We start from the raw sequence: 7,026 nt of genomic DNA, 5'->3' as shown, positions 1-7,026 counted from the left end.
GGAGAAGCAGGCTCCCTGCAGCGGGCCTGATGCAGGACTTGATCCCAGGAACCCAGGATCACACCTAGGAATCACGACTTGAGCCAAAGGCAGAAGCTCAACCATTGAGCCACCCAGGCGCCCTCCAAGAACTGCATTTCTGACAAGTTCTCTGGTGCTGCTGGTGCTGCTGGTCTCACTGTGTTAAGGACTTAACTGTGAGCCTGACACTGTGCTAAATGCTTTATATATGTTGGCTCAGTGATTTCTCTACTGTAACTCCCATTTTACAGAGGAGGAAACGGAGTCTTGGATGACCGATAAGGCTTAAATCAAGATCATGAGCAAATGGTGGAGGTGAGATTTGCATCCAGGCCTCTTGCTGTTCAAAGCCTGTTCTCTTCCCCTGGCACTTAATTATGGGTAGTGCTCCTAAGGAGTCCAAAAGCTATTTGTGAATAATTGAGGAACGAATAAACTCTACCATCCCAAATATATGAAGAAGAAAAAACATGGGAATAATGGAGATAATTTACCCAAAACTGAGTGTGAGACTCTGTGCTTCCAGTTAGGAATCCAGTTATGTGATTCCTTCCATTGCCAGGAAGGTCTATGCCTGTGACCTAGATCCCAGAACAGTGCCCTTTAAATTGCTAGTCTTAACCCATAGTAGGTTCTGAAATCTATTTATCAGTGGCTCCCAATGAACATATTTTCAATGAGATGGGATGGAACAAATAGAAAACAAAGAAGTATTTTTTTTTTTAATTTCTGTTTTGGGTAAGAATGTTGTGACCTGGCTTTTGGTGTATTTCTTAAAGTAGATAGACACACACACACACACACACACACACACACAAAAAAAAACATTTGAAGGCCATTGTAACCTAGAGGAGTCCATTCCCATTCCAAAGGAGATTAATTTTGACTTTGTGGAACACAGATCTGTTCTGTAAACTTAGAAAGACTCTATTGTGTCATACTTCCCTATTCTGTAAAACCCACAGGGCCTGAATTCCTGGCCAACATCTGAAGAGATTTATAAGGATTAACCAAATTCTGTAGGTAGAATGTTTGAGCTCCTCAGAGAAAAAGGACTCTCATATATCTTGATGAGAAACTCAGAGAAAGACAAATAATAATGTGATCGATGGGTTTGTAGTGGTAATCATACGATGACATCCACTGCCACTCTGCGTATGACAGGCACGGCTCTAATACTTTACTTCAAGTTCTCACCAACAACCCTCTGAGGTAGATACTCACACAGCAATAACCCAAGACGCTGTGTTGAGGATGTGGGGAAACAGACATTACCAATCCTAGCTGGTATGTGTATATATTGGCCCCACCTTCTCAGAAGGCTCTTTGGCAATATCTAATCAACTTTTCACACCTTACGACCCACCAATGGCAGTTCTAAGAATGTATCTTATGGACACACTCACAACTAATCACCAAGGTTATATGTATAAGAATATTCATATAGCACTGCTGATAGACAAAATCTCTACGTGCCCATCAGAATGGCTGAAATGAAAACGAGTGACAATGACAATACCAGATACTGGTGAGTATACATTCATTGCTGATAGGAAAACAAAGTGGTAGAGTCACTTTGGAAATCAGTTTGGCCACTGCTAATTAAGCCAAACATATACTCACCAGACAATTCAGTAATCCCACTCCTAGGTGTTTACCCAGGAAAAATAAAAACTTATGTCCACACAAAACCGCTGTGAAATAATAGCATATTTGTTTGTAATTGCCCCACCTGGAAATAACCTAATGGATTCCAACAGGTGAATAGATATAAATTAGCTGTAGCATATATCTGTGCCACGGGATAATAAATGCTCAATAATAAAAAGGAGCTGGTCACTGATACATGCAACAACACAGATGAATCTCCAAGATGTTGTGTTTGGTGAAAGAAACAAGACTCAGAAATCTACATCACAGATGATTCCACTTATGTAATATTTTGGAAAAGGCAAAGTCCCTTTGGAAAAAGTATGGAAAGGTCATCATACTTTGGCTGCCAGGGGCTGGGGTGAATGAAGGGGAGTGTCCATAAAGAGGCACCAGGACAATTTTTGAAGTCATGGAATTGTACTATTCCACTCGAGATGATCAGTTGCCATGATCCTGTGTCAGAAAGCTGAAGCTCATGATTGCAGTAATGAGGCATCATGCAGGGTCTCCGCATTGACTTCCTCCTCCCCTTCCCCAAATCCCTTCTCTAGATGTTGATTGCAATGGCCCTCTGTAACAAACGCCCTCCACCCATACAGTCACCTTCCCTGGGAACCTGTGACTTGATCCCAGAGACCAGTAATAAGTTCTGGTGGCCTCTGGTCCCCTGTTTGCTCCACTTACCCACTTTCTCGAGGATGACTCATCACTCAGCAACTCTGGAGTGAAGGGCGTTCCCTGCACTGCACCTGGAGAGTGACAGGAAAGTTGAGCATAAGTCATCCTCAGAAAGCCCCAGAACTCCCCCCACCCCACACAACCCGCCCTGGCAGCGCTGCCCACATGCACTGGGTTGTGATGCTATTTCACGCCTGATGCCCACACTCGCCGGGTTTTCAGGACAGAAACCTCACCTATTGTGATCATCTCTGGTACAAACATTTGTAGAATGACTGGATGAATGAAGGGCTGCAAGGCAGCTCATCTCACAGATGAAACTGACTTTCAGAGAAGTAACTAGCCCCAAGCAAGTAGACTTTGGGGTGGAGCTGGGATTATACCCCAGCCTTGCTCTATGGTGACTAAGAAAATGCAGCCCTTGGAGATTATAGGTTCCAGCCTCTGAACTGGGGCATATATGTGGTTCTCACATTGGAACGTTGACATGTGGGAGGTTTTAATATGGAATTTTATTTTGGCAGGAGTGGGGAAGGCAGTGGGTATTAATGTCAGCCCTTTGGAGGAAGTAAAACAGATCTGCTGGGTAAAATAAGAATGCCACTTTCAAAAGGTCTTTTTCAGAGGGATGAGCAATACATTTATTCAATGCCTTGTTTACAAAAAGGATTAGGGATTAAGGAATTCTTGAGGTAACTCTTGCTGAAATGTATTTTATCAGAGGAACCCAGCTGGACAGAGTTGAGTTCAAACGAGTCTAGTGTCTTACCAAGATTTAGTCACCTCCCTCCTTGTAAACATGCCTTTTCTTAGGACCTGCCACAAGAGGCTGTAGAGAATAGGAAGAAAAAAAAATCCATAGATGGAATTTTACAAATTGGAGACAACTACATTATAGAAACAGTATCTCCTTGTCAGACAAGTCAAGGCAACTTCTGAAACTACAACAAGCCTCCACATTGGCCATTCATGGTCCCCGAGACTATGGCAACCAAATCCAAACTGCTGGTTCAAAGGGATGGGTCCAAATCCTAGGGCAATTCGAATTCTTTCTGCATATATTAAGGGGGAAAATAGTTTCTGTCTTTCTTTGCAATCTTGTTGCACTGAGCACAATCCAAAAAACAGAAGTGGCTGTTGTTTTTGAAGAAGTACTCATCATAGGTACTGTGTGAAACATTTTGCATGTACCATTTAATTTATTCCCAGGAGGTAGGTGCTGTTGTTATTCTGGCTTAAAGGTGAGAAGAGAAATGGAAGGCTCAGGGGGGCAAAGTGACCTGCCCGAGTTCAGACAGCTGGGCGGAGACTTGGCCACATTCACAGTCTGAAGCCAGCCCTAAGGTTTTCCATTTCATTTGCCCAGCAAGGGAACAGCTTCTTTGATATTCTAGCTAGACTAGACAAATCGGTGATGTGTGGTTGCTGCAATGAGCTCACAGATCCATACGATAAATATGGAAAAGAATGTAGGATAATGTCGATGTCCTCCCCAAAGTCTCCCCCAATTTTCTAAATCTTTGTCCAGCATAAGGCTTCCCTTTTCTCTCTGGCCTCCAATTGTAATGAGAATATACACACTAGAACCAAAGCACAGAAGGATCAAGCATTTTGCTCAAGGTCACATAGAGGATTGGTAGCAGAGCCAGTCTTGAACCCAGCCAGGCAAGGTGATGTCTGGATAGGTCACCCCTGCTGCACTGGCTCTTGATGACATTCTTACAAACATATCCCTGGCCCCTTGCAGCTCTAACCATAACCATTGCAGCATTCTGGTTATCTGCCCAGCTTTGTTGTCACTAAGAAGTGGGTGTGAATGCTGGCAAGTTATGTGTGAATCCAAGCATGAAACCAAAGGAAAGCAGAAAAGGTCTTTACCGGCTCCTACTTCACCTTGACTCGCTCCTGCCTTGTGGGCCCATCATTCTGAAGATTCTTCTTGCTTCCAAGCAGGATGATAGGAGTGTCAGGACAAAAATGTTTGACTTCCAGAGTCATTACTCTAGAATTTTTTTTCTAAACTATCAAGGCTGTCATTAGGAAATACATCAGTATAACAAGTGTGCCCAGGTATGAGAGCGGCCTCCGGTGATCATCATCTTCCTGCCCAGCCATGTCCCACAAAGCCGACTCCACCTGCTTTCCATCTACTTGGACATCAGCCACATGGTTCTCAAACACTGCGGGCACGTACACCTCTGGGGACTGGTTTTTGCTAAAGACACAACACGGAGCTTACTGGTCAATAAGAAAGTAGCAATTAGTCGAATATTTAATTACAAACTAAGATAGGAGGTATAATAAATACAGAGACAACAGGGACCCTGCCCTATCCTGAGGAGGTGGTTGGGGAAAGCTTCTATACCAGCATCTATTCTTCTGGAACAATGATCCCCAAACTTAGTGGCTTAAAACAGCAACATTTATTTTTGTCCACAAAACTGCAATTTGGGCAGAATTTGGCCTGGACAGCAACTCTGTGCTCCACATGGCATCAGCCAGGGCAGCTTCACTGGAATTGGCAGGGTCTACTTTCTTAAAGATGTAATTTTCATGCCATAAAATTCACCACTTTAAATTGTACAACTCAGTGGTTTTTAGTAGATCCATGAGGTTGTGCCATCATCATCACGGTCTAATTCCAGGACATTTTTATTCCCTTAAAAAGAAATCCTGTACCCATGAAAAGTCACTCCTTGCGTTTCCCTCTCCCTGGCCCCTGGCATCCACTACTCTACTTTCTGTCCCTATAGATATTCACATTCTGGGCATTTCACATAAATAGAAACATGCAACATGTGGCCATTTATGTCTGGCTTCTGACACTTGATGTTGTCAAGATTCTGGAGGATCCACTTTTAAGATGGCTCATCACATGGCTGGCTGGCAAGGCAGTGCCAGTTATCTGTTGGCTGTCACCCAGAGATATTATGGACCAGGAATCCCAGTCCCCCTCCATGGGGAGGAGGGGGCTTCCATGGCTACTTGGGCTTCCATACAGCATGGTGGCTAGATTCCAAAAGTGAGCCTCCCAGGAGAACTGGGCAGAAGCTTTTCCTTTTATGAAAGTGACATAATGTCACTCTTTCCAACGTCCCATCATGGCACTCCAATGGTGGTCTCAAGCTTACCTGGATTCAAGGCAAGGGAACACAGACCACACATCTCAATGGGAAGAGTGTCAAAGTCACCTTATAAGAACAGAACGTGCTGTGAGAGTTAGAGTTGTGTATATAAAACTGCCACAGCTTCCCCAGGGAAGGGCTGTTTGAGCTGAGAGCTAAAGAATGGTAGTGTCAGCCAGGCACAGTGGTGGAAGACCATTTCAGGAACGTGGAACAGCATGTGGAAGGGCCCTGAGGTAGAACATGAGTTCATTTCAGGAAGTGGAAGCAGGCTCAACTGACAGGGTCAGAGAGGCACAAGGTGAATTTATTTGATAGGGCAGATTGCATGGAGCTTCGCCTGTCAATGGTCAGAGGAGAAAAAACCTTCCAGAACCTCTCTCAGAGATCCAGAAACACTTAGCAAAACTCTCCTCATATCCCATTCACCTGAGCTGGGTCTCATCTCTTTTTTTTTTTCTTTTTTTTTTATTTTTTTCTCATTTCTATTAATTCCTTAACTCATTGAGGTAAAATTCCCCTAACATAAAAATCGCCATCTTAAAGGGTACAAGTCAGTGGCTTTTAACACATTCACCACGTTGTGCAACCACCACCACTATCTATTTCAGAGCATTTTCATCACCCCGAGAGGAAACCCCACTAAGCAACCACTGCCCACTCCCTGTGTCCCCACCCTCAGGCCTTGCCAACCACTAACCTACTTTCACACTCTATGGATTTGCTTGTTCTGGATATTTCATATAAACAGATTCATATAGTATGTGGCTTTTTATGTGTGGGTTCTTTCTCTTAGCATGATTTCAAGATTCATCCACAATGTAGTGTGTATCAGTACCTTACTGCCTTTTGTGGCTGAGTACTATTCCATTGTATGGCTAGACTAGACGTTATTTATCCATGCAACAGTTGATGGACAACTGTCGGTTCTACTTTTGGACTATTATGAATAAAGAGGCAGGTAACATTCATGTACACGTTAATGTTTGAACACTATTTCCATTCTGTGATCTATGCCTAGGCATGGACGCACTGGGTCATATGACAATTATTCACCTTTTTGAGGAACTGCTACACTGTTGTCCACAGAGAATGCTCTATTTTACATTTCTATCAGCAGTGCAAAATCACCAGTTTCTCCACATCCTCGCCCAAAATCGTTTCTTTTTTTTTTTTTTCAAAGATTTTATTTATTTATTCATGAGAGACACAGAGAGAGGCAGAGACATAGGCAGAGGGAGAAGAAGCAGGCTTCTCGCAGGAAGCCTGATGTAGAACTTGATCCCGAACTCTGGGATCACCCCGTGAGCAGAAGGCAGACGCTCAACCACTGAGCCACCCAGGTGTCCCTCTTGTCACAGTTTTTTATTTAAAGTCTATTTTTTTATATCAGTATAATCATTCCAGCCCTCTTGACCACTGTTTGCATGGAATATCTTTTTTTCAGCCCATTTGTGTCTTTGGATCTCCAGTGAGTGTGAAGTTCATTCATGCTATTTGCCAATTCCGTCAACCCGCTCTTTAATTGGAGAGTTTAATCCATTTACAT

This window comes from Canis lupus, chromosome 6 (genome assembly GCF_011100685.1).
Source record: "Canis lupus familiaris isolate Mischka breed German Shepherd chromosome 6, alternate assembly UU_Cfam_GSD_1.0, whole genome shotgun sequence".
NCBI lineage: Eukaryota > Metazoa > Chordata > Mammalia > Carnivora > Canidae > Canis > Canis lupus.
This window is presented reverse-complemented; position numbering follows the sequence as displayed.